Source organism: Capricornis sumatraensis, chromosome 10 (genome assembly GCF_032405125.1).
Source record: "Capricornis sumatraensis isolate serow.1 chromosome 10, serow.2, whole genome shotgun sequence".
NCBI classification, from domain to species: domain Eukaryota; kingdom Metazoa; phylum Chordata; class Mammalia; order Artiodactyla; family Bovidae; genus Capricornis; species Capricornis sumatraensis.
This window is the reverse complement of record NC_091078.1, coordinates 42,090,417-42,110,978: the sequence shown is the minus strand read 5'-3', so window position 1 is coordinate 42,110,978 and position 20,562 is coordinate 42,090,417. Positions and strand designations below refer to the sequence as shown.

Here is a 20,562-nt window from a genome sequence, read left to right as displayed (position 1 = left end):
GGCCCGGGGGTCAGGAGAGACAGAGACGGAAAGAGATGAAGGTTCAGAGACAGGCTCCCAAGACGGCGAGAGGGCAGAGGCAGAGGCAGAGGCAGATGCAGACAGACAGACAGACACGAGCGCGCAGGCACACCCAGGGAGGGAGAGCCAGAGAGAGGGAGACACAGAGCGACCGACAGAGAGACGGAAAGCGGGACACGGACAGGGGACAGGGGATGGCATCCCATCCGAGACGGACACTCTGGCACAGACCGTCACACACCGCAGAGAGCGGCCCGTGCGCAAGGGAGGGGGCGTCAGCCTTGGGCCGGGCGAGCCCGGGCTGGACGCGGTGCCCTGGGGCTGGCAATCACCCGTGGGGACCCCAAGACTTCCTCGCAGCCGAGGTCTCAAAGGTCCCCTTCGGCTTGGCTCCCTGAGGCGAGACCCAGCCCCCGCCCCCAGGCCAGAAGCTGAGTGTGGGAGAGAGTGTGCGTGTGAGTGTGTCGGTGGGCGACGGTGGGGTCGGGTCGACTGGGGGGCCGGGTGGATACCCACAGTGGAGGGGGGAGGGTGTGGCGGCCGGGCCTTTGGAAGCCTGTGTGGTCCTCTTGCTGTCTCTCTCTCTCCCTCTTTCTCCGTCTCCCTTACTTGTGGTTTCCGGCTCTTGACCTGTCTGGGCTGCGGGGGGTGTGTCTGTGTTTGGGGGGCGGGGGGGCGGGCGTGAGGGTGTGTGTGTGTGTGTGTGTGTGTGTGTGTGTGTGTGTTGTGCGCCCGCGCCTGCGGGAGACCTCGAGGTTGCCTGGCAGGATGCGTCTGGGGGTGGGGCTGTGGCCCCGGCCCCGCCCAGAATTGCCTGAGGCCTGCCAAGGGAGCCCCAGACAGAGACCCCCGCGCCCCCGCCCCCGCCGTTCCTCTGGTTTCCTGGACGCCGAAAGCCCAGGGGCTCGCGGGCCGCGCGGAGGCAACCCAGGTCTGCAGCGGGAGTCGGGGCCCCGGCCACCCAACCTGAGAGGGGCTGGAAGGCAGGCGGCGGCTCTGAGCGCGGTGGGGTGCCAGGGGCCAGCGGCAGGCGGGGCTTGCGGTGCGGCTGGGGCCCGGGGCTAAAGGAGAGGGGAGGCAGGGAAAAAAAGAGACAACAAAAAGCCTACAGCACCCGGTATTCCCAGGCGGTCTCCCATCCAAGTACTAACCGGGCCCGACCCTGCTTAGCTTCCGAGATCAGACGAGATCGGGCGCGTTCAGGGTGGTATGGCCGTAGACGGAGGCGGCTGCCGCCAGGCGCCCTAAGAGCCCTGCGCTGCGCCTGCCTTTCGCTCTGACCTGCCGGTCGGGCCAGCCGGCGGCCGCAGCTCTCCAGCTCTCCACGGAGCGCGCGCTGCACTTGAGCTGCACCACCCGCGACCGGACTCCCGGCGGCCCGGTGGCCGGCCCACGCCGCCCCGCCCCCCGCCCCCCGTCACCCCCGGCCAACACTCGGCCGGCCCGGCCCGGGGGACCACAGGGCTTCCGGGACCCGGAGCAGCCGGCCGGGTGTGCCTGCCGGGGGCTGTAGGGGGGAGGGTGGAGTGAGGGGCGCGGAGGTCTTGGCGCTCTCCCACCCTGGGACCCTCCAGGCACCACCCGGCTCGGGGGCCGCCGCCCCTCCCCCACCCCCTCGCCCACCTCCCCAAGGCGTTCGCTGCCCAGGGCCACGTGGCCCCGGATCTGTCTGGCCTCGGGGCCCGCTGGGGCCCGCTGGGGCCCGCGGTCCTCTGAGCCTCCTGCGGGCCTAGGCGCAGCCCAGCCGTGGCCCTGAGCGCCCATCCTGCCCGGCACCTGCGCGGTGCCCAAACCCACCTGGAGCCACCAGCGCCGGCGCCCAGAGCTCGTCAGCCCCGCCCCTTCGCCCCACCGAGGCCCCCCCCCCTTGCCCCCACGCCGCCCTCCAAGCACAGGACCTTGCTGAGGGTGCAGACGAGCGACATGCAGCCACACGGACAGGCACACAGACACACTCGCAGGCACCCACGCCAAGTGAGACAGCCGGCCGGCGCAAGCTCGTCAGCCAGGGCCACAGCCAGAGCACCCACCCGTGAGAGGCCGGGGCCAGAGGAAGGGACGGGAGGCCCGGGGGTCAGGAGAGACAGAGACGGAAAGAGATGAAGGTTCAGAGACAGGCTCCCAAGACGGCGAGAGGGCAGAGGCAGAGGCAGAGGCAGATGCAGACAGACAGACAGACACGAGCGCGCAGGCACACCCAGGGAGGGAGAGCCAGAGAGAGGGAGACACAGAGCGACCGACAGAGAGACGGAAAGCGGGACACGGACAGGGGACAGGGGATGGCATCCCATCCGAGACGGACACTCTGGCACAGACCGTCACACACCGCAGAGAGCGGCCCGTGCGCAAGGGAGGGGGCGTCAGCCTTGGGCCGGGCGAGCCCGGGCTGGACGCGGTGCCCTGGGGCTGGCAATCACCCGTGGGGACCCCAAGACTTCCTCGCAGCCGAGGTCTCAAAGGTCCCCTTCGGCTTGGCTCCCTGAGGCGAGACCCAGCCCCCGCCCCCAGGCCAGAAGCTGAGTGTGGGAGAGAGTGTGCGTGTGAGTGTGTCGGTGGGCGACGGTGGGGTCGGGTCGACTGGGGAGCCGGGTGGATACCCACAGTGGAGGGGGGAGGGTGTGGCGGCCGGGCCTTTGGAAGCCTGTGTGGTCCTCTTGCTGTCTCTCTCTCTCCCTCTTTCTCCGTCTCCCTTACTTGTGGTTTCCGGCTCTTGACCTGTCTGGGCTGCGGGGGGTGTGTCTGTGTTTGGGGGGCGGGGGGGCGGGCGTGAGGGTGTGTGTGTGTGTGTGTGTGTGTGTGTGTGTGTGTGTTGTGCGCCCGCGCCTGCGGGAGACCTCGAGGTTGCCTGGCAGGATGCGTCTGGGGGTGGGGCTGTGGCCCCGGCCCCGCCCAGAATTGCCTGAGGCCTGCCAAGGGAGCCCCAGACAGAGACCCCCGCGCCCCCGCCCCCGCCGTTCCTCTGGTTTCCTGGACGCCGAAAGCCCAGGGGCTCGCGGGCCGCGCGGAGGCAACCCAGGTCTGCAGCGGGAGTCGGGGCCCCGGCCACCCAACCTGAGAGGGGCTGGAAGGCAGGCGGCGGCTCTGAGCGCGGTGGGGTGCCAGGGGCCAGCGGCAGGCGGGGCTTGCGGTGCGGCTGGGGCCCGGGGCTAAAGGAGAGGGGAGGCAGGGAAAAAAAGAGACAACAAAAAGCCTACAGCACCCGGTATTCCCAGGCGGTCTCCCATCCAAGTACTAACCGGGCCCGACCCTGCTTAGCTTCCGAGATCAGACGAGATCGGGCGCGTTCAGGGTGGTATGGCCGTAGACGGAGGCGGCTGCCGCCAGGCGCCCTAAGAGCCCTGCGCTGCGCCTGCCTTTCGCTCTGACCTGCCGGTCGGGCCAGCCGGCGGCCGCAGCTCTCCAGCTCTCCACGGAGCGCGCGCTGCACTTGAGCTGCACCACCCGCGACCGGACTCCCGGCGGCCCGGTGGCCGGCCCACGCCGCCCCGCCCCCCGCCCCCCGTCACCCCCGGCCAACACTCGGCCGGCCCGGCCCGGGGGACCACAGGGCTTCCGGGACCCGGAGCAGCCGGCCGGGTGTGCCTGCCGGGGGCTGTAGGGGGGAGGGTGGAGTGAGGGGCGCGGAGGTCTTGGCGCTCTCCCACCCTGGGACCCTCCAGGCACCACCCGGCTCGGGGGCCGCCGCCCCTCCCCCACCCCCTCGCCCACCTCCCCAAGGCGTTCGCTGCCCAGGGCCACGTGGCGCCGGATCTGTCTGGCCTCGGGGCCCGCTGGGGCCCGCTGGGGCCCGCGGTCCTCTGAGCCTCCTGCGGGCCTAGGCGCAGCCCAGCCGTGGCCCTGAGCGCCCATCCTGCCCGGCACCTGCGCGGTGCCCAAACCCACCTGGAGCCACCAGCGCCGGCGCCCAGAGCTCGTCAGCCCCGCCCCTTCGCCCCACCGAGACCCCCTCCCCTTGCCCCCACGCCGCCCTCCAAGCACAGGACCTTGCTGAGGGTGCAGACGAGCGACATGCAGCCACACGGACAGGCACACAGACACACTCGCAGGCACCCACGCTAAGTGAGACAGCCGGCCGGCGCAAGCTCGTCAGCCAGGGCCACAGCCAGAGCACCCACCCGTGAGAGGCCGGGGCCAGAGGAAGGGACGGGAGGCCCGGGGGTCAGGAGAGACAGAGACGGAAAGAGATGAAGGTTCAGAGACAGGCTCCCAAGACGGCGAGAGGGCAGAGGCAGAGGCAGAGGCAGATGCAGACAGACAGACAGACACGAGCGCGCAGGCACACCCAGGGAGGGAGAGCCAGAGAGAGGGAGACACAGAGCGACCGACAGAGAGACGGAAAGCGGGACACGGACAGGGGACAGGGGATGGCATCCCATCCGAGACGGACACTCTGGCACAGACCGTCACACACCGCAGAGAGCGGCCCGTGCGCAAGGGAGGGGGCGTCAGCCTTGGGCCGGGCGAGCCCGGGCTGGACGCGGTGCCCTGGGGCTGGCAATCACCCGTGGGGACCCCAAGACTTCCTCGCAGCCGAGGTCTCAAAGGTCCCCTTCGGCTTGGCTCCCTGAGGCGAGACCCAGCCCCCGCCCCCAGGCCAGAAGCTGAGTGTGGGAGAGAGTGTGCGTGTGAGTGTGTCGGTGGGCGACGGTGGGGTCGGGTCGACTGGGGGGCCGGGTGGATACCCACAGTGGAGGGGGGAGGGTGTGGCGGCCGGGCCTTTGGAAGCCTGTGTGGTCCTCTTGCTGTCTCTCTCTCTCCCTCTTTCTCCGTCTCCCTTACTTGTGGTTTCCGGCTCTTGACCTGTCTGGGCTGCGGGGGGTGTGTCTGTGTTTGGGGGGCGGGGGGGCGGGCGTGAGGGTGTGTGTGTGTGTGTGTGTGTGTGTGTGTGTGTTGTGCGCCCGCGCCTGCGGGAGACCTCGAGGTTGCCTGGCAGGATGCGTCTGGGGGTGGGGCTGGGGCCCCGGCCCCGCCCAGAATTGCCTGAGGCCTGCCAAGGGAGCCCCAGACAGAGACCCCCGCGCCCCCGCCCCCGCCGTTCCTCTGGTTTCCTGGACGCCGAAAGCCCAGGGGCTCGCGGGCCGCGCGGAGGCAACCCAGGTCTGCAGCGGGAGTCGGGGCCCCGGCCACCCAACCTGAGAGGGGCTGGAAGGCAGGCGGCGGCTCTGAGCGCGGTGGGGTGCCAGGGGCCAGCGGCAGGCGGGGCTTGCGGTGCGGCTGGGGCCCGGGGCTAAAGGAGAGGGGAGGCAGGGAAATAAAGAGACAACAAAAAGCCTACAGCACCCGGTATTCCCAGGCGGTCTCCCATCCAAGTACTAACCGGGCCCGACCCTGCTTAGCTTCCGAGATCAGACGAGATCGGGCGCGTTCAGGGTGGTATGGCCGTAGACGGAGGCGGCTGCCGCCAGGCGCCCTAAGAGCCCTGCGCTGCGCCTGCCTTTCGCTCTGACCTGCCGGTCGGGCCAGCCGGCGGCCGCAGCTCTCCAGCTCTCCACGGAGCGCGCGCTGCACTTGAGCTGCACCACCCGCGACCGGACTCCCGGCGGCCCGGTGGCCGGCCCACGCCGCCCCGCCCCCCGCCCCCCGTCACCCCCGGCCAACACTCGGCCGGCCCGGCCCGGGGGACCACAGGGCTTCCGGGACCCGGAGCAGCCGGCCGGGTGTGCCTGCCGGGGGCTGTAGGGGGGAGGGTGGAGTGAGGGGCGCGGAGGTCTTGGCGCTCTCCCACCCTGGGACCCTCCAGGCACCACCCGGCTCGGGGGCCGCCGCCCCTCCCCCACCCCCTCGCCCACCTCCCCAAGGCGTTCGCTGCCCAGGGCCACGTGGCCCCGGATCTGTCTGGCCTCGGGGCCCGCTGGGGCCCGCTGGGGCCCGCGGTCCTCTGAGCCTCCTGCGGGCCTAGGCGCAGCCCAGCCGTGGCCCTGAGCGCCCATCCTGCCCGGCACCTGCGCGGTGCCCAAACCCACCTGGAGCCACCAGCGCCGGCGCCCAGAGCTCGTCAGCCCCGCCCCTTCGCCCCACCGAGACCCCCCCCCCCTTGCCCCCACGCCGCCCTCCAAGCACAGGACCTTGCTGAGGGTGCAGACGAGCGACATGCAGCCACACGGACAGGCACACAGACACACTCGCAGGCACCCACGCCAAGTGAGACAGCCGGCCGGCGCAAGCTCGTCAGCCAGGGCCACAGCCAGAGCACCCACCCGTGAGAGGCCGGGGCCAGAGGAAGGGACGGGAGGCCCGGGGGTCAGGAGAGACAGAGACGGAAAGAGATGAAGGTTCAGAGACAGGCTCCCAAGACGGCGAGAGGGCAGAGGCAGAGGCAGAGGCAGATGCAGACAGACAGACAGACACGAGCGCGCAGGCACACCCAGGGAGGGAGAGCCAGAGAGAGGGAGACACAGAGCGACCGACAGAGAGACGGAAAGCGGGACACGGACAGGGGACAGGGGATGGCATCCCATCCGAGACGGACACTCTGGCACAGACCGTCACACACCGCAGAGAGCGGCCCGTGCGCAAGGGAGGGGGCGTCAGCCTTGGGCCGGGCGAGCCCGGGCTGGACGCGGTGCCCTGGGGCTGGCAATCACCCGTGGGGACCCCAAGACTTCCTCGCAGCCGAGGTCTCAAAGGTCCCCTTCGGCTTGGCTCCCTGAGGCGAGACCCAGCCCCCGCCCCCAGGCCAGAAGCTGAGTGTGGGAGAGAGTGTGCGTGTGAGTGTGTCGGTGGGCGACGGTGGGGTCGGGTCGACTGGGGGGCCGGGTGGATACCCACAGTGGAGGGGGGAGGGTGTGGCGGCCGGGCCTTTGGAAGCCTGTGTGGTCCTCTTGCTGTCTCTCTCTCTCCCTCTTTCTCCGTCTCCCTTACTTGTGGTTTCCGGCTCTTGACCTGTCTGGGCTGCGGGGGGTGTGTCTGTGTTTGGGGGGCGGGGGGGCGGGCGTGAGGGTGTGTGTGTGTGTGTGTGTGTGTGTGTGTGTGTTGTGCGCCCGCGCCTGCGGGAGACCTCGAGGTTGCCTGGCAGGATGCGTCTGGGGGTGGGGCTGGGGCCCCGGCCCCGCCCAGAATTGCCTGAGGCCTGCCAAGGGAGCCCCAGACAGAGACCCCCGCGCCCCCGCCCCCGCCGTTCCTCTGGTTTCCTGGACGCCGAAAGCCCAGGGGCTCGCGGGCCGCGCGGAGGCAACCCAGGTCTGCAGCGGGAGTCGGGGCCCCGGCCACCCAACCTGAGAGGGGCTGGAAGGCAGGCGGCGGCTCTGAGCGCGGTGGGGTGCCAGGGGCCAGCAGCAGGCGGGGCTTGCGGTGCGGCTGGGGCCCGGGGCTAAAGGAGAGGGGAGGCAGGGAAAAAAAGAGACAACAAAAAGCCTACAGCACCCGGTATTCCCAGGCGGTCTCCCATCCAAGTACTAACCGGGCCCGACCCTGCTTAGCTTCCGAGATCAGACGAGATCGGGCGCGTTCAGGGTGGTATGGCCGTAGACGGAGGCGGCTGCCGCCAGGCGCCCTAAGAGCCCTGCGCTGCGCCTGCCTTTCGCTCTGACCTGCCGGTCGGGCCAGCCGGCGGCCGCAGCTCTCCAGCTCTCCACGGAGCGCGCGCTGCACTTGAGCTGCACCACCCGCGACCGGACTCCCGGCGGCCCGGTGGCCGGCCCACGCCGCCCCGCCCCCCGCCCCCCGTCACCCCCGGCCAACACTCGGCCGGCCCGGCCCGGGGGACCACAGGGCTTCCGGGACCCGGAGCAGCCGGCCGGGTGTGCCTGCCGGGGGCTGTAGGGGGGAGGGTGGAGTGAGGGGCGCGGAGGTCTTGGCGCTCTCCCACCCTGGGACCCTCCAGGCACCACCCGGCTCGGGGGCCGCCGCCCCTCCCCCACCCCCTCGCCCACCTCCCCAAGGCGTTCGCTGCCCAGGGCCACGTGGCCCCGGATCTGTCTGGCCTCGGGGCCCGCTGGGGCCCGCTGGGGCCCGCGGTCCTCTGAGCCTCCTGCGGGCCTAGGCGCAGCCCAGCCGTGGCCCTGAGCGCCCATCCTGCCCGGCACCTGCGCGGTGCCCAAACCCACCTGGAGCCACCAGCGCCGGCGCCCAGAGCTCGTCAGCCCCGCCCCTTCGCCCCACCGAGACTCCCCCCCTCCTTGCCCCCACGCCGCCCTCCAAGCACAGGACCTTGCTGAGGGTGCAGACGAACGACATGCAGCCACACGGACAGGCACACAGACACACTCGCAGGCACCCACGCCAAGTGAGACAGCCGGCCGGCGCAAGCTCGTCAGCCAGGGCCACAGCCAGAGCACCCACCCGTGAGAGGCCGGGGCCAGAGGAAGGGACGGGAGGCCCGGGGGTCAGGAGAGACAGAGACGGAAAGAGATGAAGGTTCAGAGACAGGCTCCCAAGACGGCGAGAGGGCAGAGGCAGAGGCAGAGGCAGATGCAGACAGACAGACAGACACGAGCGCGCAGGCACACCCAGGGAGGGAGAGCCAGAGAGAGGGAGACACAGAGCGACCGACAGAGAGACGGAAAGCGGGACACGGACAGGGGACAGGGGATGGCATCCCATCCGAGACGGACACTCTGGCACAGACCGTCACACACCGCAGAGAGCGGCCCGTGCGCAAGGGAGGGGGCGTCAGCCTTGGGCCGGGCGAGCCCGGGCTGGACGCGGTGCCCTGGGGCTGGCAATCACCCGTGGGGACCCCAAGACTTCCTCGCAGCCGAGGTCTCAAAGGTCCCCTTCGGCTTGGCTCCCTGAGGCGAGACCCAGCCCCCGCCCCCAGGCCAGAAGCTGAGTGTGGGAGAGAGTGTGCGTGTGAGTGTGTCGGTGGGCGACGGTGGGGTCGGGTCGACTGGGGGGCCGGGTGGATACCCACAGTGGAGGGGGGAGGGTGTGGCGGCCGGGCCTTTGGAAGCCTGTGTGGTCCTCTTGCTGTCTCTCTCTCTCCCTCTTTCTCCGTCTCCCTTACTTGTGGTTTCCCGCTCTTGACCTGTCTGGGCTGCGGGGGGTGTGTCTGTGTTTGGGGGGCGGGGGGGCGGGCGTGAGGGTGTGTGTGTGTGTGTGTGTGTGTGTGTGTGTGTGTTGTGCGCCCGCGCCTGCGGGAGACCTCGAGGTTGCCTGGCAGGATGCGTCTGGGGGTGGGGCTGGGGCCCCGGCCCCGCCCAGAATTGCCTGAGGCCTGCCAAGGGAGCCCCAGACAGAGACCCCCGCGCCCCCGCCCCCGCCGTTCCTCTGGTTTCCTGGACGCCGAAAGCCCAGGGGCTCGCGGGCCGCGCGGAGGCAACCCAGGTCTGCAGCGGGAGTCGGGGCCCCGGCCACCCAACCTGAGAGGGGCTGGAAGGCAGGCGGCGGCTCTGAGCGCGGTGGGGTGCCAGGGGCCAGCGGCAGGCGGGGCTTGCGGTGCGGCTGGGGCCCGGGGCTAAAGGAGAGGGGAGGCAGGGAAAAAAAGAGACAACAAAAAGCCTACAGCACCCGGTATTCCCAGGCGGTCTCCCATCCAAGTACTAACCGGGCCCGACCCTGCTTAGCTTCCGAGATCAGACGAGATCGGGCGCGTTCAGGGTGGTATGGCCGTAGACGGAGGCGGCTGCCGCCAGGCGCCCTAAGAGCCCTGCGCTGCGCCTGCCTTTCGCTCTGACCTGCCGGTCGGGCCAGCCGGCGGCCGCAGCTCTCCAGCTCTCCACGGAGCGCGCGCTGCACTTGAGCTGCACCACCCGCGACCGGACTCCCGGCGGCCCGGTGGCCGGCCCACGCCGCCCCGCCCCCCGCCCCCCGTCACCCCCGGCCAACACTCGGCCGGCCCGGCCCGGGGGACCACAGGGCTTCCGGGACCCGGAGCAGCCGGCCGGGTGTGCCTGCCGGGGGCTGTAGGGGGGAGGGTGGAGTGAGGGGCGCGGAGGTCTTGGCGCTCTCCCACCCTGGGACCCTCCAGGCACCACCCGGCTCGGGGGCCGCCGCCCCTCCCCCACCCCCTCGCCCACCTCCCCAAGGCGTTCGCTGCCCAGGGCCACGTGGCCCCGGATCTGTCTGGCCTCGGGGCCCGCTGGGGCCCGCTGGGGCCCGCGGTCCTCTGAGCCTCCTGCGGGCCTAGGCGCAGCCCAGCCGTGGCCCTGAGCGCCCATCCTGCCCGGCACCTGCGCGGTGCCCAAACCCACCTGGAGCCACCAGCGCCGGCGCCCAGAGCTCGTCAGCCCCGCCCCTTCGCCCCACCGAGACCCCCCCCCTCCTTGCCCCCACGCCGCCCTCCAAGCACAGGACCTTGCTGAGGGTGCAGACGAGCGACATGCAGCCACACGGACAGGCACACAGACACACTCGCAGGCACCCACGCCAAGTGAGACAGCCGGCCGGCGCAAGCTCGTCAGCCAGGGCCACAGCCAGAGCACCCACCCGTGAGAGGCCGGGGCCAGAGGAAGGGACGGGAGGCCCGGGGGTCAGGAGAGACAGAGACGGAAAGAGATGAAGGTTCAGAGACAGGCTCCCAAGACGGCGAGAGGGCAGAGGCAGAGGCAGAGGCAGATGCAGACAGACAGACAGACACGAGCGCGCAGGCACACCCAGGGAGGGAGAGCCAGAGAGAGGGAGACACAGAGCGACCGACAGAGAGACGGAAAGCGGGACACGGACAGGGGACAGGGGATGGCATCCCATCCGAGACGGACACTCTGGCACAGACCGTCACACACCGCAGAGAGCGGCCCGTGCGCAAGGGAGGGGGCGTCAGCCTTGGGCCGGGCGAGCCCGGGCTGGACGCGGTGCCCTGGGGCTGGCAATCACCCGTGGGGACCCCAAGACTTCCTCGCAGCCGAGGTCTCAAAGGTCCCCTTCGGCTTGGCTCCCTGAGGCGAGACCCAGCCCCCGCCCCCAGGCCAGAAGCTGAGTGTGGGAGAGAGTGTGCGTGTGAGTGTGTCGGTGGGCGACGGTGGGGTCGGGTCGACTGGGGGGCCGGGTGGATACCCACAGTGGAGGGGGGAGGGTGTGGCGGCCGGGCCTTTGGAAGCCTGTGTGGTCCTCTTGCTGTCTCTCTCTCTCCCTCTTTCTCCGTCTCCCTTACTTGTGGTTTCCGGCTCTTGACCTGTCTGGGCTGCGGGGGGTGTGTCTGTGTTTGGGGGGCGGGGGGGCGGGCGTGAGGGTGTGTGTGTGTGTGTGTGTGTGTGTGTGTGTGTTGTGCGCCCGCGCCTGCGGGAGACCTCGAGGTTGCCTGGCAGGATGCGTCTGGGGGTGGGGCTGGGGCCCCGGCCCCGCCCAGAATTGCCTGAGGCCTGCCAAGGGAGCCCCAGACAGAGACCCCCGCGCCCCCGCCCCCGCCGTTCCTCTGGTTTCCTGGACGCCGAAAGCCCAGGGGCTCGCGGGCCGCGCGGAGGCAACCCAGGTCTGCAGCGGGAGTCGGGGCCCCGGCCACCCAACCTGAGAGGGGCTGGAAGGCAGGCGGCGGCTCTGAGCGCGGTGGGGTGCCAGGGGCCAGCAGCAGGCGGGGCTTGCGGTGCGCCTGGGGCCCGGGGCTAAAGGAGAGGGGAGGTAGGGAAAAAAAGAGACAACAAAAAGCCTACAGCACCCGGTATTCCCAGGCGGTCTCCCATCCAAGTACTAACCGGGCCCGACCCTGCTTAGCTTCCGAGATCAGACGAGATCGGGCGCGTTCAGGGTGGTATGGCCGTAGACGGAGGCGGCTGCCGCCAGGCGCCCTAAGAGCCCTGCGCTGCGCCTGCCTTTCGCTCTGACCTGCCGGTCGGGCCAGCCGGCGGCCGCAGCTCTCCAGCTCTCCACGGAGCGCGCGCTGCACTTGAGCTGCACCACCCGCGACCGGACTCCCGGCGGCCCGGTGGCCGGCCCACGCCGCCCCGCCCCCCGCCCCCCGTCACCCCCGGCCAACACTCGGCCGGCCCGGCCCGGGGGACCACAGGGCTTCCGGGACCCGGAGCAGCCGGCCGGGTGTGCCTGCCGGGGGCTGTAGGGGGGAGGGTGGAGTGAGGGGCGCGGAGGTCTTGGCGCTCTCCCACCCTGGGACCCTCCAGGCACCACCCGGCTCGGGGGCCGCCGCCCCTCCCCCACCCCCTCGCCCACCTCCCCAAGGCGTTCGCTGCCCAGGGCCACGTGGCCCCGGATCTGTCTGGCCTCGGGGCCCGCTGGGGCCCGCTGGGGCCCGCGGTCCTCTGAGCCTCCTGCGGGCCTAGGCGCAGCCCAGCCGTGGCCCTGAGCGCCCATCCTGCCCGGCACCTGCGCGGTGCCCAAACCCACCTGGAGCCACCAGCGCCGGCGCCCAGAGCTCGTCAGCCCCGCCCCTTCGCCCCACCGAGACCCCCCCCCTCCTTGCCCCCACGCCGCCCTCCAAGCACAGGACCTTGCTGAGGGTGCAGACGAGCGACATGCAGCCACACGGACAGGCACACAGACACACTCGCAGGCACCCACGCCAAGTGAGACAGCCGGCCGGCGCAAGCTCGTCAGCCAGGGCCACAGCCAGAGCACCCACCCGTGAGAGGCCGGGGCCAGAGGAAGGGACGGGAGGCCCGGGGGTCAGGAGAGACAGAGACGGAAAGAGATGAAGGTTCAGAGACAGGCTCCCAAGACGGCGAGAGGGCAGAGGCAGAGGCAGAGGCAGATGCAGACAGACAGACAGACACGAGCGCGCAGGCACACCCAGGGAGGGAGAGCCAGAGAGAGGGAGACACAGAGCGACCGACAGAGAGACGGAAAGCGGGACACGGACAGGGGACAGGGGATGGCATCCCATCCGAGACGGACACTCTGGCACAGACCGTCACACACCGCAGAGAGCGGCCCGTGCGCAAGGGAGGGGGCGTCAGCCTTGGGCCGGGCGAGCCCGGGCTGGACGCGGTGCCCTGGGGCTGGCAATCACCCGTGGGGACCCCAAGACTTCCTCGCAGCCGAGGTCTCAAAGGTCCCCTTCGGCTTGGCTCCCTGAGGCGAGACCCAGCCCCCGCCCCCAGGCCAGAAGCTGAGTGTGGGAGAGAGTGTGCGTGTGAGTGTGTCGGTGGGCGACGGTGGGGTCGGGTCGACTGGGGGGCCGGGTGGATACCCACAGTGGAGGGGGGAGGGTGTGGCGGCCGGGCCTTTGGAAGCCTGTGTGGTCCTCTTGCTGTCTCTCTCTCTCCCTCTTTCTCCGTCTCCCTTACTTGTGGTTTCCGGCTCTTGACCTGTCTGGGCTGCGGGGGGTGTGTCTGTGTTTGGGGGGCGGGGGGGCGGGCGTGAGGGTGTGTGTGTGTGTGTGTGTGTGTGTGTTGTGCGCCCGCGCCTGCGGGAGACCTCGAGGTTGCCTGGCAGGATGCGTCTGGGGGTGGGGCTGGGGCCCCGGCCCCGCCCAGAATTGCCTGAGGCCTGCCAAGGGAGCCCCAGACAGAGACCCCCGCGCCCCCGCCCCCGCCGTTCCTCTGGTTTCCTGGACGCCGAAAGCCCAGGGGCTCGCGGGCCGCGCGGAGGCAACCCAGGTCTGCAGCGGGAGTCGGGGCCCCGGCCACCCAACCTGAGAGGGGCTGGAAGGCAGGCGGCGGCTCTGAGCGCGGTGGGGTGCCAGGGGCCAGCGGCAGGCGGGGCTTGCGGTGCGGCTGGGGCCCGGGGCTAAAGGAGAGGGGAGGCAGGGAAAAAAAGAGACAACAAAAAGCCTACAGCACCCGGTATTCCCAGGCGGTCTCCCATCCAAGTACTAACCGGGCCCGACCCTGCTTAGCTTCCGAGATCAGACGAGATCGGGCGCGTTCAGGGTGGTATGGCCGTAGACGGAGGCGGCTGCCGCCAGGCGCCCTAAGAGCCCTGCGCTGCGCCTGCCTTTCGCTCTGACCTGCCGGTCGGGCCAGCCGGCGGCCGCAGCTCTCCAGCTCTCCACGGAGCGCGCGCTGCACTTGAGCTGCACCACCCGCGACCGGACTCCCGGCGGCCCGGTGGCCGGCCCACGCCGCCCCGCCCCCCGCCCCCCGTCACCCCCGGCCAACACTCGGCCGGCCCGGCCCGGGGGACCACAGGGCTTCCGGGACCCGGAGCAGCCGGCCGGGTGTGCCTGCCGGGGGCTGTAGGGGGGAGGGTGGAGTGAGGGGCGCGGAGGTCTTGGCGCTCTCCCACCCTGGGACCCTCCAGGCACCACCCGGCTCGGGGGCCGCCGCCCCTCCCCCACCCCCTCGCCCACCTCCCCAAGGCGTTCGCTGCCCAGGGCCACGTGGCCCCGGATCTGTCTGGCCTCGGGGCCCGCTGGGGCCCGCTGGGGCCCGCGGTCCTCTGAGCCTCCTGCGGGCCTAGGCGCAGCCCAGCCGTGGCCCTGAGCGCCCATCCTGCCCGGCACCTGCGCGGTGCCCAAACCCACCTGGAGCCACCAGCGCCGGCGCCCAGAGCTCGTCAGCCCCGCCCCTTCGCCCCACCGAGACCCCCCCCCTCCTTGCCCCCACGCCGCCCTCCAAGCACAGGACCTTGCTGAGGGTGCAGACGAGCGACATGCAGCCACACGGACAGGCACACAGACACACTCGCAGGCACCCACGCCAAGTGAGACAGCCGGCCGGCGCAAGCTCGTCAGCCAGGGCCACAGCCAGAGCACCCACCCGTGAGAGGCCGGGGCCAGAGGAAGGGACGGGAGGCCCGGGGGTCAGGAGAGACAGAGACGGAAAGAGATGAAGGTTCAGAGACAGGCTCCCAAGACGGCGAGAGGGCAGAGGCAGAGGCAGAGGCAGATGCAGACAGACAGACAGACACGAGCGCGCAGGCACACCCAGGGAGGGAGAGCCAGAGAGAGGGAGACACAGAGCGACCGACAGAGAGACGGAAAGCGGGACACGGACAGGGGACAGGGGATGGCATCCCATCCGAGACGGACACTCTGGCACAGACCGTCACACACCGCAGAGAGCGGCCCGTGCGCAAGGGAGGGGGCGTCAGCCTTGGGCCGGGCGAGCCCGGGCTGGACGCGGTGCCCTGGGGCTGGCAATCACCCGTGGGGACCCCAAGACTTCCTCGCAGCCGAGGTCTCAAAGGTCCCCTTCGGCTTGGCTCCCTGAGGCGAGACCCAGCCCCCGCCCCCAGGCCAGAAGCTGAGTGTGGGAGAGAGTGTGCGTGTGAGTGTGTCGGTGGGCGACGGTGGGGTCGGGTCGACTGGGGGGCCGGGTGGATACCCACAGTGGAGGGGGGAGGGTGTGGCGGCCGGGCCTTTGGAAGCCTGTGTGGTCCTCTTGCTGTCTCTCTCTCTCCCTCTTTCTCCGTCTCCCTTACTTGTGGTTTCCGGCTCTTGACCTGTCTGGGCTGCGGGGGGTGTGTCTGTGTTTGGGGGGCGGGGGGGCGGGCGTGAGGGTGTGTGTGTGTGTGTGTGTGTGTGTGTGTGTGTGTTGTGCGCCCGCGCCTGCGGGAGACCTCGAGGTTGCCTGGCAGGATGCGTCTGGGGGTGGGGCTGGGGCCCCGGCCCCGCCCAGAATTGCCTGAGGCCTGCCAAGGGAGCCCCAGACAGAGACCCCCGCGCCCCCGCCCCCGCCGTTCCTCTGGTTTCCTGGACGCCGAAAGCCCAGGGGCTCGCGGGCCGCGCGGAGGCAACCCAGGTCTGCAGCGGGAGTCGGGGCCCCGGCCACCCAACCTGAGAGGGGCTGGAAGGCAGGCGGCGGCTCTGAGCGCGGTGGGGTGCCAGGGGCCAGCGGCAGGCGGGGCTTGCGGTGCGGCTGGGGCCCGGGGCTAAAGGAGAGGGGAGGCAGGGAAAAAAAGAGACAACAAAAAGCCTACAGCACCCGGTATTCCCAGGCGGTCTCCCATCCAAGTACTAACCGGGCCCGACCCTGCTTAGCTTCCGAGATCAGACGAGATCGGGCGCGTTCAGGGTGGTATGGCCGTAGACGGAGGCGGCTGCCGCCAGGCGCCCTAAGAGCCCTGCGCTGCGCCTGCCTTTCGCTCTGACCTGCCGGTCGGGCCAGCCGGCGGCCGCAGCTCTCCAGCTCTCCACGGAGCGCGCGCTGCACTTGAGCTGCACCACCCGCGACCGGACTCCCGGCGGCCCGGTGGCCGGCCCACGCCGCCCCGCCCCCCGCCCCCCGTCACCCCCGGCCAACACTCGGCCGGCCCGGCCCGGGGGACCACAGGGCTTCCGGGACCCGGAGCAGCCGGCCGGGTGTGCCTGCCGGGGGCTGTAGGGGGGAGGGTGGAGTGAGGGGCGCGGAGGTCTTGGCGCTCTCCCACCCTGGGACCCTCCAGGCACCACCCGGCTCGGGGGCCGCCGCCCCTCCCCCACCCCCTCGCCCACCTCCCCAAGGCGTTCGCTGCCCAGGGCCACGTGGCCCCGGATCTGTCTGGCCTCGGGGCCCGCTGGGGCCCGCTGGGGCCCGCGGTCCTCTGAGCCTCCTGCGGGCCTAGGCGCAGCCCAGCCGTGGCCCTGAGCGCCCATCCTGCCCGGCACCTGCGCGGTGCCCAAACCCACCTGGAGCCACCAGCGCCGGCGCCCAGAGCTCGTCAGCCCCGCCCCTTCGCCCCACCGAGACCCCCCCCCCTTGCCCCCACGCCGCCCTCCAAGCACAGGACCTTGCTGAGGGTGCAGACGAGCGACATGCAGCCACACGGACAGGCACACAGACACACTCGCAGGCACCCACGCCAAGTGAGACAGCCGGCCGGCGCAAGCTCGTCAGCCAGGGCCACAGCCAGAGCACCCACCCGTGAGAGGCCGGGGCCAGAGGAAGGGACGGGAGGCCCGGGGGTCAGGAGAGACAGAGACGGAAAGAGATGAAGGTTCAGAGACAGGCTCCCAAGACGGCGAGAGGGCAGAGGCAGAGGCAGAGGCAGATGCAGACAGACAGACAGACACGAGCGCGCAGGCACACCCAGGGAGGGAGAGCCAGAGAGAGGGAGACACAGAGCGACCGACAGAGAGACGGAAAGCGGGACACGGACAGGGGACAGGGGATGGCATCCCATCCGAGACGGACACTCTGGCACAGACCGTCACACACCGCAGAGAGCGGCCCGTGCGCAAGGGAGGGGGCGTCAGCCTTGGGCCGGGCGAGCCCGGGCTGGACGCGGTGCCCTGGGGCTGGCAATCACCCGTGGGGACCCCAAGACTTCCTCGCAGCCGAGGTCTCAAAGGTCCCCTTCGGCTTGGCTCCCTGAGGCGAGACCCAGCCCCCGCCCCCAGGCCAGAAGCTGAGTGTGGGAGAGAGTGTGCGTGTGAGTGTGTCGGTGGGCGACGGTGGGGTCGGGTCGACTGGGGGGCCGGGTGGATACCCACAGTGGAGGGGGGAGGGTGTGGCGGCCGGGCCTTTGGAAGCCTGTGTGGTCCTCTTGCTGTCTCTCTCTCTCCCTCTTTCTCCGTCTCCCTTACTTGTGGTTTCCGGCTCTTGACCTGTCTGGGCTGCGGGGGGTGTGTCTGTGTTTGGGGGGCGGGGGGGCGGGCGTGAGGGTGTGTGTGTGTGTGTGTGTGTGTGTGTGTGTGTGTTGTGCGCCCGCGCCTGCGGGAGACCTCGAGGTTGCCTGGCAGGATGCGTCTGGGGGTGGGGCTGGGGCCCCGGCCCCGCCCAGAATTGCCTGAGGCCTGCCAAGGGAGCCCCAGACAGAGACCCCCGCGCCCCCGCCCCCGCCGTTCCTCTGGTTTCCTGGACGCCGAAAGCCCAGGGGCTCGCGGGCCGCGCGGAGGCAACCCAGGTCTGCAGCGGGAGTCGGGGCCCCGGCCACCCAACCTGAGAGGGGCTGGAAGGCAGGCGGCGGCTCTGAGCGCGGTGGGGTGCCAGGGGCCAGCGGCAGGCGGGGCTTGCGGTGCGGCTGGGGCCCGGGGCTAAAGGAGAGGGGAGGCAGGGAAAAAAAGAGACAACAAAAAGCCTACAGCACCCGGTATTCCCAGGCGGTCTCCCATCCAAGTACTAACCGGGCCCGACCCTGCTTAGCTTCCGAGATCAGACGAGATCGGGCGCGTTCAGGGTGGTATGGCCGTAGACGGAGGCGGCTGCCGCCAGGCGCCCTAAGAGCCCTGCGCTGCGCCTGCCTTTCGCTCTGACCTGCCGGTCGGGCCAGCCGGCGGCCGCAGCTCTCCAGCTCTCCACGGAGCGCGCGCTGCACTTGAGCTGCACCACCCGCGACCGGACTCCCGGCGGCCCGGTGGCCGGCCCACGCCGCCCCGCCCCCCGCCCCCCGTCACCCCCGGCCAACACTCGGCCGGCCCGGCCCGGGGGACCACAGGGCTTCCGGGACCCGGAGCAGCCGGCCGGGTGTGCCTGCCGGGGGCTGTAGGGGGGAGGGTGGAGTGAGGGGCGCGGAGGTCTTGGCGCTCTCCCACCCTGGGACCCTCCAGGCACCACCCGGCTCGGGGGCCGCCGCCCCTCCCCCACCCCCTCGCCCACCTCCCCAAGGCGTTCGCTGCCCAGGGCCACGTGGCGCCGGATCTGTCTGGCCTCGGGGCCCGCTGGGGCCCGCTGGGGCCCGCGGTCCTCTGAGCCTCCTGCGGGCCTAGGCGCAGCCCAGCCGTGGCCCTGAGCGCCCATCCTGCCCGGCACCTGCGCGGTGCCCAAACCCACCTGGAGCCACCAGCGCCGGCGCCCAGAGCTCGTCAGCCCCGCCCCTTCGCCCCACCGAGACCCCCCCCCCTTGCCCCCACGCCGCCCTCCAAGCACAGGACCTTGCTGAGGGTGCAGACGAGCGACATGCAGCCACACGGACAGGCACACAGACACACTCGCAGGCACCCACGCTAAGTGAGACAGCCGGCCGGCGCAAGCTCGTCAGCCAGGGCCACAGCCAGAGCACCCACCCGTGAGAGGCCGGGGCCAGAGGAAGGGACGGGAGGCCCGGGGGTCAGGAGAGACAGAGACGGAAAGAGATGAAGGTTCAGAGACAGGCTCCCAAGACGGCGAGAGGGCAGAGGCAGAGGCAGAGGCAGATGCAGACAGACAGACAGACACGAGCGCGCAGGCACACCCAGGGAGGGAGAGCCAGAGAGAGGGAGACACAGAGCGACCGACAGAGAGACGGAAAGCGGGACACGGACAGGGGACAGGGGATGGCATCCCATCCGAGACGGACACTCTGGCACAGACCGTCACACACCGCAGAGAGCGGCCCGTGCGCAAGGGAGGGGGCGTCAGCCTTGGGCCGGGCGAGCCCGGGCTGGACGCGGTGCCCTGGGGCTGGCAATCACCCGTGGGGACCCCAAGACTTCCTCGCAGCCGAGGTCTCAAAGGTCCCCTTCGGCTTGGCTCCCTGAGGCGAGACCCAGCCCCCGCCCCCAGGCCAGAAGCTGAGTGTGGGAGAGAGTGTGCGTGTGAGTGTGTCGGTGGGCGACGGTGGGGTCGGGTCGACTGGGGGGCCGGGTGGATACCCACAGTGGAGGGGGGAGGGTGTGGCGGCCGGGCCTTTGGAAGCCTGTGTGGTCCTCTTGCTGTCTCTCTCTCTCCCTCTTTCTCCGTCTCCCTTACTTGTGGTTTCCGGCTCTTGACCTGTCTGGGCTGCGGGGGGTGTGTCTGTGTTTGGGGGGCGGGGGGGCGGGCGTGAGGGTGTGTGTGTGTGTGTGTGTGTGTGTGTGTGTGTGTTGTGCGCCCGCGCCTGCGGGAGACCTCGAGGTTGCCTGGCAGGATGCGTCTGGGGGTGGGGCTGGGGCCCCGGCCCCGCCCAGAATTGCCTGAGGCCTGCCAAGGGAGCCCCAGACAGAGACCCCCGCGCCCCCGCCCCCGCCGTTCCTCTGGTTTCCTGGACGCCGAAAGCCCAGGGGCTCGCGGGCCGCGCGGAGGCAACCCAGGTCTGCAGCGGCAGTCGGGGCCCCGGCCACCCAACCTGAGAGGGGCTGGAAGGCAGGCGGCGGCTCTGAGCGCGGTGGGGTGCCAGGGGCCAGCGGCAGGCGGGGCTTGCGGTGCGGCTGGGGCCCGGGGCTAAAGGAGAGGGGAGGCAGGGAAAAAAAGAGACAACAAAAAGCCTACAGCACCCGGTATTCCCAGGCGGTCTCCCATCCAAGTACTAACCGGGCCCGACCCTGCTTAGCTTCCGAGATCAGACGAGATCGGGCGCGTTCAGGGTGGTATGGCCGTAGACGGAGGCGGCTGCCGCCAGGCGCCCTAAGAGCCCTGCGCTGCGCCTGCCTTTCGCTCTGACCTGCCGGTCGGGCCAGCCGGCGGCCGCAGCTCTCCAGCTCTCCACGGAGCGCGCGCTGCACTTGAGCTGCACCACCCGCGACCGGACTCCCGGCGGCCCGGTGGCCGGCCCACGCCGCCCCGCCCCCCGCCCCCCGTCACCCCCGGCCAACACTCGGCCGGCCCGGCCCGGGGGACCACAGGGCTTCCGGGACCCGGAGCAGCCGGCCGGGTGTGCCTGCCGGGGGCTGTAGGGGGGAGGGTGGAGTGAGGGGCGCGGAGGTCTTGGCGCTCTCCCACCCTGGGACCCTCCAGGCACCACCCGGCTCGGGGGCCGCCGCCCCTCCCCCACCCCCTCGCCCACCTCCCCAAGGCGTTCGCTGCCCAGGGCCACGTGGCCCCGGATCTGTCTGGCCTCGGGGCCCGCTGGGGCCCGCTGGGGCCCGCGGTCCTCTGAGCCTCCTGCGGGCCTAGGCGCAGCCCAGCCGTGGCCCTGAGCGCCCATCCTGCCCGGCACCTGCGCGGTGCCCAAACCCAC

At 71.2% G+C, this 20,562-nt stretch overlaps 10 non-coding genes across 10 annotated transcripts; all 10 read right to left on the bottom strand.

The window, feature by feature from the left end:
• Nucleotides 1-1,123: 1,123 nt before the first annotated feature.
• Nucleotides 1,124-1,242, bottom strand: LOC138088106 (5S ribosomal RNA). Its single transcript, XR_011145691.1, has one exon. It is a non-coding gene; the product is annotated as a 5S ribosomal RNA (ribosomal RNA).
• Nucleotides 1,243-3,208: 1,966 nt separating this feature from the next.
• On the bottom strand, nucleotides 3,209-3,327 carry LOC138088105 (5S ribosomal RNA). Its single transcript, XR_011145690.1, has one exon. It is a non-coding gene; the product is annotated as a 5S ribosomal RNA (ribosomal RNA).
• Nucleotides 3,328-5,289: 1,962 nt separating this feature from the next.
• LOC138088103 (5S ribosomal RNA) lies at nucleotides 5,290-5,408 on the bottom strand. Its single transcript, XR_011145688.1, has one exon. It is a non-coding gene; the product is annotated as a 5S ribosomal RNA (ribosomal RNA).
• Nucleotides 5,409-7,371: 1,963 nt separating this feature from the next.
• On the bottom strand, nucleotides 7,372-7,490 carry LOC138088094 (5S ribosomal RNA). Its single transcript, XR_011145680.1, has one exon. It is a non-coding gene; the product is annotated as a 5S ribosomal RNA (ribosomal RNA).
• A 1,966-nt stretch (nucleotides 7,491-9,456) lies between these two features.
• LOC138088083 (5S ribosomal RNA) lies at nucleotides 9,457-9,575 on the bottom strand. Its single transcript, XR_011145669.1, has one exon. It is a non-coding gene; the product is annotated as a 5S ribosomal RNA (ribosomal RNA).
• A 1,964-nt stretch (nucleotides 9,576-11,539) lies between these two features.
• LOC138088071 (5S ribosomal RNA) lies at nucleotides 11,540-11,658 on the bottom strand. Its single transcript, XR_011145660.1, has one exon. It is a non-coding gene; the product is annotated as a 5S ribosomal RNA (ribosomal RNA).
• A 1,958-nt stretch (nucleotides 11,659-13,616) lies between these two features.
• LOC138088060 (5S ribosomal RNA) lies at nucleotides 13,617-13,735 on the bottom strand. The gene has a single exon (XR_011145651.1). It is a non-coding gene; the product is annotated as a 5S ribosomal RNA (ribosomal RNA).
• Nucleotides 13,736-15,701: 1,966 nt separating this feature from the next.
• LOC138088048 (5S ribosomal RNA) lies at nucleotides 15,702-15,820 on the bottom strand. Its single transcript, XR_011145641.1, has one exon. It is a non-coding gene; the product is annotated as a 5S ribosomal RNA (ribosomal RNA).
• A 1,964-nt stretch (nucleotides 15,821-17,784) lies between these two features.
• LOC138088036 (5S ribosomal RNA) lies at nucleotides 17,785-17,903 on the bottom strand. The gene has a single exon (XR_011145630.1). It is a non-coding gene; the product is annotated as a 5S ribosomal RNA (ribosomal RNA).
• Nucleotides 17,904-19,867: 1,964 nt separating this feature from the next.
• LOC138088026 (5S ribosomal RNA) lies at nucleotides 19,868-19,986 on the bottom strand. The gene has a single exon (XR_011145622.1). It is a non-coding gene; the product is annotated as a 5S ribosomal RNA (ribosomal RNA).
• Between the last annotated feature and the right edge of the window lie 576 nt (nucleotides 19,987-20,562).